This window comes from Lynx canadensis, chromosome A3 (assembly GCF_007474595.2).
Source record: "Lynx canadensis isolate LIC74 chromosome A3, mLynCan4.pri.v2, whole genome shotgun sequence".
In the NCBI taxonomy this organism is placed as follows: domain Eukaryota; kingdom Metazoa; phylum Chordata; class Mammalia; order Carnivora; family Felidae; genus Lynx; species Lynx canadensis.
Window position 1 is genome coordinate 92,218,948 of NC_044305.1, and position 13,242 is coordinate 92,232,189.

Below are 13,242 nucleotides of genomic sequence, written 5' to 3' on the forward strand. Positions count from 1 at the left end.
ATGAGGAAGCCAGTAAATGATATGGCTGTTTCAAGGGCATTTAGGGAACAGGTTATTTACAGTCATTTTGACAAAGAAATGCCAGATTAACTTACAATAGTTCACTAAGTCTGTGCCCTTTAATCAATAATAAGTGACGAGATGCCTTGTCTTGAGTATGTTACTTGTCTCATCATTGTTTCCTCTATCTCAACCCCAGTCTCTGAAATACCATTTTTATTTAATATTTTGTCCAGACAAGAGACCCAAAAGATAATTGCATATGGCATTTGATGAACTTGGATCAGTTAACGCAGTGGACTATTTGGAGTATTTGTGACTGTGTGTGTGTGGTGTATGTATTTGGATTACTTAATCACTAGAAGGAAGTATCAAGTAATGCTCAAATTGTCATACACAATACTCATCACATCCTTTTATTCTGGATCAGAGAGTTCTATGTCATATTAGAAGCTGATGCCAAATGGATCTGAGACTGCTAAGGGTTCAATGGATGGCCAAGTCTTGGCCATTTTATCTAGATTGACAGGGATGGTATAAAAGCCACTAGTAACTAATTCTTCTAGTAGCATGTCTACAAATGTACATGCTGCAAAATTGAAAGTGTGGTTAAATGTAAATTTCACGGCCAAAAGCAGTAAATTTGTCATAACACTTCTTTTTGAGAGTCATGATGCCATGCTGATGAATCTGTGATAAACAAGACTTGGAAGCATAATACTACATTGGATTTCTGTAGACACTTATGCATGTTGAACAGAAGGTTGCTTTGAGCTATACTCCAAGAGGAAAGGCAGGCACATTATTTTCTCTGATAGCCCTACCCACATGTAGAGTTGCTGCTTTGGTGTTATGACTCCTGATTTCCTTCCCTTCTAGAGGGTTACTAAAGTTTTTGGTTTTTAGCTCTGCAAGACAACCAGCAACACCAGAGATGGTGGCTGCTCCATCATTCTGGGTCTCTTAATAGCTGATGATTAGCAAACCCTTCTGCCAGCCCATGAGCATGTAGCATGAACGAGAAAGAAACCTGTGCTAAATTAAGCCACTGAGATTTGAGGATTGTTTGTTAATGCAACATAACCTACACTCTCCTAAGATAATACAAAATGGCTTTATCATTAGCATAATGGTGAGTGAATAAACAACTAGAAGGTAGCCAAAATAAGCAGAAAAATAGCCTAGAACAGTGATTCTCATACCTAAGAGTACATCAGAATCACCTTGAAGATGTGCCAAAACACAGGTTGCTAGGCTTCATTCCCAGAATTTCTAATTCAGCAGGTTTGGTAGGTAGGACCCAAGAATTTGCAATTCCAACACATTTCCAGGTGCTGCTGCTGCTGCTGATATAGGTACTATACTTTGAGGAACTCTGGCCTGACATGCATTTCAGAAGAATATTAATGATGAGAACGCACACATTTATCATACAATAAAGCTACAATGATTCAAGTAGCTGGCTTTTTGATACCAATGAATACCATACTTTAATGAAATTGACTAGAAGGTCCAGGACCAGATATAACAATATATGTGTATGTTTTACTTTTGCAGTTTAAACATGCAATCATTTTATTTTCCCAAACTTCTAACTGAAAGCATCTTTCCTCTTGACCAATCGATCCATTAAAATGTCTTTTAATGATATTTTGCCCCAGTTGCATAATTATACCTATGGTAATTAAAAGAAAGTCCAGTCCATTAAAAAAATTCAATTACACATGTAAATAAAAGTACCCCCACCCCACTATTTTCTCATCCCAAACTTGAGGCTGAATATATGGAGGGGAAGCCAGAGGAGCAAAAGTGTCATCTCCACATCAGGCATCACCAACCTGCTTCCTAGTGTCTGTTTCTCCTAAGTTAGATGGGAGAGGAAACAGGGTACTTTTTTGTGACTGCCTCATGTGTCAGCTGAACCCTTCTCGTTTGTTTGTCATTGTGATAGGAGCAACCACACATCTCTGGTGGCAATGATCCTGATCAAGATGGTTATCTGGAAGGTATTATGTTTTGAGTATTAGTGGAGTAACACTGAGAGGTCATTATTGATGGAGAATTTAATTCCATGTTGCTCAACTGGCATTTGTGGCCCTTTGCAGGACTTAGCCATCTTCTATATAGTTTCATTGTACACAGTCAAGTTAAAATCTAAGTATTTGGTGAAAGATAAATTTCTAATCATTTCTGGGGAGGAAAACAGAAAGATCTTAGTAAGCAAAAAATGGGATTTCAAGGCCTTCTCTGTTACTTAGAAGGTAATCAATAAAATTTGTTTAAATCTCAAATATAAAAATGGGCGAAGCAGTCCTCTCTAAATGCTAATCAGTCAGTCAATTACTATGAACTTTGTAGCAGAGAAAGCACAATTTTGTCAGGGGTACCGTGGAAAATTATCTTTCTCTCATTAAGACATTTATCATTTCACCAGCCAACTGACAGCTGATGGACCATTGTAGGTTACTAAATCCCCCTTTTATTAGACTCTGTAAAGCAAACAATGTGAGATGAGAAAGCTGCTTCCCACTGTGGCCAGATCCTCTTGGATTAATTCCTATTTCTTAGCCATTCTGGCCTACTTTTTCATTGACAAAAATTTTTATGACTCATTCAATGCTTAAATATTTAGATATTCTTCACATCATTAAAAGGGAGTTTTAAATGCTGCCATCATTGCTTGCCTTGGTCCAACAAATTCTAAGATTTTAGCTAATATCCTTGGCATCACAACTTAGTCATAATCATTGTGTACATGGGCATGTGGGTATGCATATGCTGGGTTGTCCATACATTCTGGGTACAAGCATCTATAAGGTTTATAGAACTATGTAAAATGGGGTTTGGTTACTAGCTATATAGTTCATGAAACAATTTTTAGGGACATTCTGGTATGCAGTAGGCTTTATATGGTATAGAAATCCCGTTCTCTAAGGGTTTAAGCCTGGTAGAGAATCAAGAGTTATAAATAATTCTAAATAACAATACAGAATTAATAAAAATCTAGACAATAATAAAAGAAGTCTATAAACTTGTATCTGATTAAGCACCAAATAAATAGTACAAATAAATAGCAGGAGTTTAGAGGAAGAAGAGAGCATTCAATGTGAATCTATTTTAGTACTCAGAATCTCAATTTAAATAAAGTATAACCTTGATCAACAGAAAGACTATCACTGATTTGTGATTCAATCTAAAAAGGTATAGGAGAAGTCATAGCTTTAAAAATTACTTCTATATTTGCAATACCCAAATGTATGTGCTTCAGTAAACACCACAATTTATAAAGCATCCATAATTCTAGCTTTGGAAAGCAACTATTTAGAAACAAATTAAAGACAATTTAAATAGTTGCCACATATAACTAAACAGAGCATTATATTTTATTATTTGCTTGTCCACACCTTGAAGAAACCACATTACTGCCGGGGTTGATGTTTCCATTTTTTATGTGTTTGCACTGTTCTCTGCTAAAAACGGATTGAAACTGAAGGGTTATACAAGCCTGGCAACATATTTTCACAAAGAAAATGTACTTGAAAAGGAAAATTACTTCATCCATGTAGTAGCTAGTCAATAATTCCCAAATTTATACAGAAAGAGTAAGATAAAACCACACTTAGCCAGTAAGAGTACTTCAAATCCTGAGGGATCCAACAACACTGATTGTAAAGAAGTTATGATTTCAAATAGCTAGTTCATTAGCATACATGCAGGCAATTTACCTTGCTCTTTGAAATAAGTAATAAGATCTTGAGAATAGACATATACAAATTAAAGACATACTCCAGGCAAAGTAATTTATCTTACTTTCAAGGATACATTATTAAACAACTTCTGTGATCGCTCTGGGGACAATTTCTAATGCCATGGCAAAGGTACCTGTGTCCTTCTTTTGATGTACTCATATTAAGAAGGTAGATTCCAAAAGGCAAGGTATTCTTTGAAAAAGGTAACATAGTAGATACATTTAAAAAGACAAAGAGCTTTAAAAAAAAAACTGGAAAATTGAGAAAAGTAAGTGTGACCACAGGATGGGTGAGAACAATCAGAGAGTTTGAGGGTGGAAAAAAAAAAAAGAATTGTTATAAAAAAGAACATTTAAAAACACTGTAGCACTACATGCAAGTATTTAGTATGTGTCTCATTTGATGCTAAAGTAATTGGCTAAAGGCATTTCATTGGCTAGAGTAATAGAGAACCCCTCATATTTACTTGATAAAGTAACTGTTGTTCATGGTCATTCAGGTTTTGGTATTGGCCATAGTAAGTTAAGTTTTGCAATCGTCATAGAATCTTTGAAATTTCAGTGGCTTTGGACAAGATTTGAATTACCAGCATTGTTGGGTGTGTTTTGCTGACTCTACTTGAAACTTTTGCCTTAATATAACTCAGGAAGCCAGGATCTTTCCACCAACTACATGGGCAGGAAAGAGAAGGAGAATCCCCACCTTTTCTTAACCATCTCAGGCTGCAAATAGCAGATCACTTCCACACACTTTTATACTGGCAAGAACCCAATCATCTTATCAAATTTAACCATCTGGAGTACTGGCACTGTATTCTTTCAGTGCTCTACAAGAGAGGAAAATGATGTGGTGAACATATAATCTCCACCACAGTACTCTGGGGAACATATGAGAGGCCAGCTCGGTTACAAGGGTCTTTAAAAATATATCCTTGAAAAGGAAAATTACTTCACCCATGAAGCAGTTAGTCAACCATTTGATACATTTCTACATAGAAGTAGAATCTTTTATCGGTAAGGTTGATTAGAACATTGCAACTTTTCAAAGGTAGGCTTCTCTGGTCCATGTGTATGTCCATTAATTTGTTTACCTACCAGGAAAAAGATATAAACATATTAGTTCAGACATACAAATTTACCAGTGAGGAATAAAAGAGGGAGACAGAGGAGTATCATCCTTATGAAAGGAGAAAAATATTGATGATGTAATATGCTATGTAAAAAAGTATGACCATAACTAAGTCCTGTTGTTATAGGAATTTGTATTAAATATTTTATTTTATTTTTTTTTTAATTTTTTTTTCAACGTTTATTTATTTTGGGACAGAGAGAGACAGAGCATGAACGGGGGAGGGGCAGAAAGAGAGGGAGACACAGAATCGGAAACAGGCTCCAGGTTCTGAGCCATCAGCCCAGAACCTGACGCAGGGCTCGAACTCCCGGACCGCGAGATCGTGACCTGGCTGAAGTCGGACGCTTAACCGACTGCGCCACCCAGGCGCCCCTGTATTAAATATTTTAGATAATTTGTGGGCCCTAAGATGGATCCAGAAGTCTTGATAACCTACCGACAATGCTCATTCTGTTTGGGTTTTTGCTTTGGCATGGATGTTGAAACTGATGGTACCTCACAGGCTCCAAGAGAGTCTGAAAAGCTTTATTACTCATATAAATGAACCAGCCCAAGGGCAGACCCAGGTTGGTTCAAAAATGGTCTTGAGAGCAGAGAAAGGAGACTAACTTGGGATTTATGGTAGTAACATGGTGGAGCTGGGATGTGAGTTTCTGTGTATGAGTTGGGGCTTTGAACTTCTCATTGGCCCCAAGGGAGGAAGCACTCAGGATTTCGTTCAGCTTGCCCAGGTCTATGACTTAATAACTTAACCTCTCCATTCCTTATATCCTCCTCTGTAAAATGGATCTAACAACAGTAAGTGTAGTTAGTTCAAAAGATTGTTGTGGGTTATTAAGTATAAAATTTTTGAAACAGCACATGGTACATAATAACCACTTTATAAATATTAAACTATCCTTTTAATTATTTCTGCTCTTAATTATCATTGGTATTTCTTACATAAGCCTTACATTGTCTCTCAAGTGCTATATTGCAGTGGACTCCTAACCAGTCTCATATCAAAGCCAAAATGATATGTTTACTACTCTTACTAGCATCCATCTGTGACCCTCTTGTTGCTGATAGTAAAATTTTACGCTCTTTAAGTTAGAGCCCAAACTCCTTATGGTAGCTGCCTCCACATTGTGAGATCTGGCTTCTGATTACTTCTCCAACTCACTGTCTACTACCTCTTTCCTTGCTTACTGTAATCCGGTTTCTTGAAATGTTTGTGTTCTTACTTCAGGTTGACTGTTTGAACCCCATGGAATACTCTTTCCATCTTACCAAATTTCAATGTGGTATTTCCATTCTCGCCAATTATGTCATTCTAGTATGTGTTTCAATTATACCTAGTTCTTTCATATTGTAGTATTTTTGTCATGGAATATAATAGCTATTTTTCTTATCTGTAAAATACACATTAGAGATGCCATAATCTCTAATAGCATAAGATGAGTGGCTGGCATATAATAATGCTTATTAAATACTTATTGAATGAACATATTTAAGTTAAAGCTGTCATCCCATACTATCCATCCTGATTTTTTAGCATCTGAAAAAAAGAGCAAGCACATTCCCACTTATGCTACAGTCATCTCAATTAGTGAAGACAGGAAAGGTTTTTTCCTACCTGAATCTCTTTTTAATTCTAAAGTTCTCTGGTTTATTCCATAATTCTGTTATGCTTTCCAAGATCTCAATACTCTATAGACTCATCATACTCTAGGTTAATTTCAAAGGGTAAGTAAACACAGTTATCTCAGTTTTGTTCAAACTATGATAAAATATTGAGAACTAAGATACTCCGCTTATGTAGAAATTGGTGCTCTATGAATTGTTTTGCATAATAAACTCTGATCAAAAGCTCTAAACATTTACTTTTGATGAAAAATTAAATACTTCTTTCTTAGAGTGGGAGATATTCCAGAGAGTTACATTTGTAGGTGTTAGAAATCTATACAGAAATCTATACCCATACCCAATACTTTTATTTCTCCACCCTAGGTGAGCTCTATGACATATAGCCCTTCATTAGACATATAATGTGTTTCTAAATGTTTTCTGTGGAAAACTAACTATAGATTCTCAATAGCTATTATTTCAATGGAGAATATTCCACAATCTGATAATATTCGGAAATACTGAATTCAAACAGCTTCTTTACTACAGGAATTCTGGAAGCTTTTAATATATTAATGAGCACTGAGAATATCTGAGAATTTGGATAAAAAATGCAGCCTTCCCTTAGGGTTACTTGACCTTGGAACCCTTTTATGCAAAGCACATCATGGGACTAGTGTAAAACCAGTTTGGGGAATGTTTTCTTGTAAGTAATAGATCTCCTTTAAAGCACTAAAATCCTGTATAAAACTTACTTAATTAACTTTCTCAATGACCTTATTAAGAGATATTTTAATACTCCATGTGACTCAAGCAAAGTAAACCATATAGTTTCTCCTTATAAATATATTTAGAGTTCAGGCGCATTCAGAGTTTAAACTCCTGCCTTCCCCTCAAGCATTCTCCTGCTGGAACAAACTGGGTCTTTTCTATATATATATATATATATATATATATATATATATATATATATATATATTTGGATCATTCTAGTAGGTATCCTGTAGCTGGTTTTGTTTTTTTGTTTGTTTGGTTGATTGGTTTCCTGTCTGCTATGGACTGAATTTTGCTCCCCCAAATTCACATGCTGAGCCCTTAACCCCTAATGCAACTGTAATTGGAGATAGATACCTATCTGGAAGGAGGTAATTAAGGCTAAATTAGGTCATAAAGGTGGGGCTCTGATCTGATAGGATTAGTGTCTTTAGAAGAGGAGACACTAAAGCCCATTTTCTCTTCCTGCTGTGTGAGGATACAGCCATAAGGTGACCATACTCAAAACGGGAAGAGAGATCTCACCAGAAACCAAACTGCTGGAATCTTGATCTTGGACTTTCCAGCCTCCAGAACTGTGAGAAAGTAGGTTTCTGTTGTAGAAGCCACCCAGCCTGTGGTATTTTGTTTTGGTAGCCAGAGCAGAACTACTGACTAAGTACCACCTCAGTCACTGTCCATCAGATTCCCTCCATTATCAAAAATCATGTGAAAGTCTCCCTGAAGCAGTAAATCAAGCTCAAGAATTTGAATAATATGAATATTTTTGATTGTAGGGTAGTCATCATATGATTTGTTCATTATTTCCATTAGGGTAGGTCTCTTAATGCATACAAAATCTGATCTCATGTCTGACCTCATTTTTATGCATTTTTCTTCTTATATAATTTTGAAAAACAAACAGTAATGAGTATTGGAAGTCTAAAATACATTATATATATATATATATATATATATATATATTTTTTTTTTTTTTTTTTTAATTGAGAGAGAGAGAGAAAGAGAGCCAGAAGGGGAGAGGGAGAGAGAGAGAATCTTAAGCAGGCTCCACACTTATCACAAAGCCTGATGTGGGGCTTGCCTTCACAATCCTGGGATCATGACCTGAGTCTAAATCAAGAGTCAGTTTCTCAATGGACTGAGGCACCCAGGCATCCCTATTTTAACACATTTTAATCAACTGCCTGGCTCATGTAAGGAAATGACTTGGATAGGAGGAGCCAAAGTCCATGTTTGGTTCTCTCATCTCCCTTTCCCACCTGCATTATCACTCCTGAGAGAATACCCTGAGAGGGAATATTCACTCTGACTGGAGCCTCTGGCCTAGAAAACACAGATATATAAATGACATCACCTGAGGCCAATGACTGATCAAGAACTTGTCAACTCAGATAACAAAGACTGCCCACAGTTCTGTGTTATCTTTGGTGATTTACTATGATTTTACAATGTCATATACAGTAGAAACAATGGGCCTGATCTCCAACAAGGGAAGAGGAATGTCATAAATGAAGAGATTTATTTTCCATTCATGATGCCAAGTTCTTCCTATTTTAATTACTCTCATTTAATTCAGATGATTTGACATTTCCTTTCTTGGAGAGATTTAAATATATTAAGTTCTTGATTAAAAAAAAAAAAAGCCACTGTGCATCCCAGAAGTAAGAGTACATTATGTCATTTGTAAATATGGAAACAGTTATTTGCTCAGGCACATGCTTTGGTTGATGGACAAGGGAAGAACATTCTTTAAAGCAACATTCTCTAAATAAGTTCTAGAGAACCTTACTTATGCAGAAATTTGTTAATTAGAAAATTGAGTAAGGGTATTGAATACATTTAGAAAACCCAGAGTTAAACAAACTTGAATGGGTTTCTTGGCTACAATATTTCTGATATCCTTTAAATGTTAAAATGCCTTGTGAATTTCCAAAAGAAGTCTGTCATATGCAATGTTTTCTGAATTTAATGTGATAATAGAAACCTCTTTTGTTGTTGTGGTTGCACAGAAAGCATCTTCTGTTAGTGTTAGACACCACATTTAGAAAATGCCCTTGGGGCGCCTGGGTGGCGCAGTCGGTTAAGCGTCCGACTTCAGCCAGGTCATGATCTCGCGGTCCGGGAGTTCGAGCCCCGCGTCGGGCTCTGGGCTGATGGCTCAGAGCCTGGAGCCTGTTTCCGATTCTGTGTCTCCTTCTCTCTCTGCCCCTCCCCTGTTCATGCTCTGTCTCTCTCTGTCCCAAAAATGAATAAACGTTGAAAAAAAAAAAAAAAAAGAAAAAGAAAATGCTCTTTACATAAAGGCACAGACCTCTCATGCTTGTATAACGGTTCAACTTGTTTTTAGTCAATTCTTCATTCAGGGTCATCAACCTATGATGATGACCTCTGCTCTATGGCAATGGTTCTCAGAACGGGTCACATACCAGCAGCATTAGCATCATCTGGGGATTTATTAGAAGTAAACATTTTCAGACCTCACCCCAGACCTACTGCATTGGTGCCCACCAATCTGTTTTTAAAAGCCTTTCAGGTAATTATTTTACATGCTAGCATTTGAGAACCTGAGAACCACTGATCTTACATGTTAGAATCAGAATGGAGACTCAGATCTCAATCAAGTAGAATGAGCACTTTTTTTGAAACTGGACTGTACCCCTGGAATAGTGCAAGCTCCACAACAGAGGATGGGAAGTTGAGTGCTTAGCAGAGTAACAAATCAAGAGGACAGAGACCCTACCAATAGGCACTACAAGTAGAAGCAAAGGCTGGCCTAGCAGGTACATTAGGTATTTGCATGACAGAGGTCATTTAGAGGTCTTCAAAGCAGGCTTGGTAACAAATGACTGGGATTCAGAGGCAGAAATCAGGTGCCTGGTAATACAGACAAGAGAAAGACATACCTAACCTCACAGGACCAGGATCCTAGAGGTGAATCAAGGCAGGAGGAACTCTGAATTCCAGGGAACAGAATAGGAGACAGTTACAGAATTTCGTTCCATAACAATCCTGAGGCCATGTCATTACAGGTCTGCACTCAAGGTGAAATTAAAACTTAGATTCAATGAGGGGAATCCGGGCAGTTCAGTCAGTTGAACATCCAGCTCTTGATTTGGGCTCAAATCATGATCTCATTTATGGTCATGAGATCAAGCCCTGTATCAGGCTCCACACTGAGCACAGAGCTTGCTTGGGATTCTCTCTCTCCCTCTCTCTCTCTGTCCCTTTCCTGTTCACTCTTGTGTGCACTCCTTAGATAAATAATTAATTAATTAAAAAATAAACATTAAAAAAAATAAAAGATTCAAAGATAGACAACCGAATTTCTGAACTTGGGCTGGTTATGAACTTCTGAACAAAAGCATTTAAAGGTTTTATAACATGGGGTATAGCAAATATGCCTGCCTGAGGGTCCACATGGCTTCAGGAATTAGAAACTTACAGAGGTGGAGACAAGAACCTAGGCACATTATTGCCACAAGACCCTTGGATCTCAGCTGAAAAACTGATTACCAACCACACTGTGGCTGTCATTAGGCCTGTAGAGCAGAGTGAATCTGCCGCTTCTTTGCTTCTCCTCACTGTTTGATAATCTGTAATGCTTTATTACCTTTACTAAATGAATAGTCCTGCTTTCAATTCTTCATTAAGCAAAGACATATGCTGTGGATTGCATAACTTTCCATATTCGGGTTGCTACGCTTGTAGATGTCCCCTTGAAGATGTGACATTGATACTAAATTCCAGGTGTGGTTTGACCAGTTAAGCTTAGATTAAAACAATAACATTCCTTGTTAGGGACATTTCTATGATTTTTCTTTGCTGTTCTCATTACGTTGAGTAATGTTAAGCTATCATCCAAAATCCCCAAATTTAATTTGCATGTATTGATTGCTCATAAAATGTAAAGTTATACTACAATTGGGATACTACACTTTATCCTCTTTCTCGGTTTCATGATGTGGATCACTTTGGAGTGTAGATCTGCCATATCTACTGATAAAAGTGTAGCAGGAAGGCCAGTGAAAATTTCAGCCACAGATACTCTCATACATCTGTCCGTCAAGCTTCTGAATTCAGGTATTTCCCCTCTGCATGATACAATCATTGAAAACAAACCCAACATTACTAAAAATATTTATGAAAAAAGTTAACCAAATTTTCAAATATTGATTCTTCTAATCTGCATGTGTCACTCCCAATTCTTTTCAGGCACAGTTTTAATGTCCTTGCTCTGCAAATACTCCAATGTACTCCTCAACCTACAAATCTTTTGGAGGTTCAATAAAAATTATGGTACAAAATCAAGTTACTAATTAGGTTAGTCTTGAAATAAAACGTAACTTTCTTTGACAGGTCTCTTTCAACATGAAAAATGAGTAGCGTCAAAATAATTCCTGACTTTTAGAAGACAGTGAAAAATCTTAATAATAGCCAGATCCAGAGTGACCAAAATTTCAAAACACCTGTAAATGTGTGATATATTTCTTTTCCAGCACACAAGGAGTATACCATGTGGGCTATTTGACTCACTGGATGGCATCTTCTAATAAAGCCACAATTCAAACTCTTCAATGTTGAGGGAAAAAGGGGGCAGTTCACATAACAAGGCACTTGAATAAACCAGAAATGGTTATGAAAGTGACATTCATAGACAGGTTAAGGGGCCCTGACAATAACCTAAATGGTGACTAACAAGCCTTGTATCCTCCTTGGTTACAACAGTTTTCAACACAGACATGACTGACTTTTGTGCTTTAAGTATTAATAATCTAATATTTGATCCTAAATCCTCTGTAGAAATATTGCTATCTTTTTTCAATAAGTCGTTTTCTCTGAAAACTCACATGACCTGTCACATAATATCAAGCCTGAAATTATCAACTAGTGACTTTTCCAAGCTTCCTCAAGTAAAATTTTTGTTTTGTTTTGTTTTTGTTTAATCATCAAAAGATTTCCAATGCACAGTGTAAACTTTGTCTAGCATATGCAAGTGAAAGTTTTCACATTCAGAGGGCATAGCATCTTCATAATGCTACCTGTTTCGCTAGCAGTTCACTTCCTTAATTCATGTTAAACTTGAAGCAACTGTTGGCCAATATGACAGTTTTAAACAACGTGAAGACCATAACCGATTTAGGACACTTTTTGACTTGTAAGAAACTGCAGTGAACAGAAAACAGTTGACTTAGGCCTTCTTTGATAAAAATTTTTCCGGTCTGACCCCCAGTAAATCGTCTAAGACAGGGGTGGGGTGGTAGATGGGCTACATGAGTGATGTTAGATAGACAGAGGGTTAGAGAGTCCTTATAATTTGGGCAGACACTCCAAAATGTTCTGCTACAATCTATTCAATAATTCTTAAAAGAGAAACCACAATATCAAATAATGATCTTTAACTTTTAAACTCATAGTCAATTCATTCTACTTGAATAGCTAGGAAACATATACCCAGATATAATCCAGATTATAGATGTGAACTGGAAAGTTACCAGAATCTGACAGCAAGAGTCCTGTGTTCCAATGTGGAAAAACTTCCTTTGGTTGAATTTTCTTTAGTATGGCAAATATTTTTCTCAATTAAGATAGAATTTAACTTCAAGTATAATTTAAAATGGTAGTAGAACAAAATTACTTTCAGAAGAAAAAAAACATACTCAATACTCTATGCTAGTTTACTTTGTTATGGAAATAGTCACAAGGCTCTTTAATTATTATTTCAGTACAATTTGTAATTAAATGAATGGTAGCTACCAACTTAGTTCTTCAGAAGTCCACCAGTTCAGAATGCAAAACATGACCTAATAAAGGATGACAAAAATTTTATAATTTCATTTTGTTTTAAAAATAGAACTAAGCAAATCAGATGACCAGCTAGATCAGGATAATGTCCATAGAGAAGCAGAGAATTGCTGACATAAAGCGTCACAACACTAATGAAGTCAAGTGAAAATCATCTAACTTATGTGTGCAGAGTTATCAC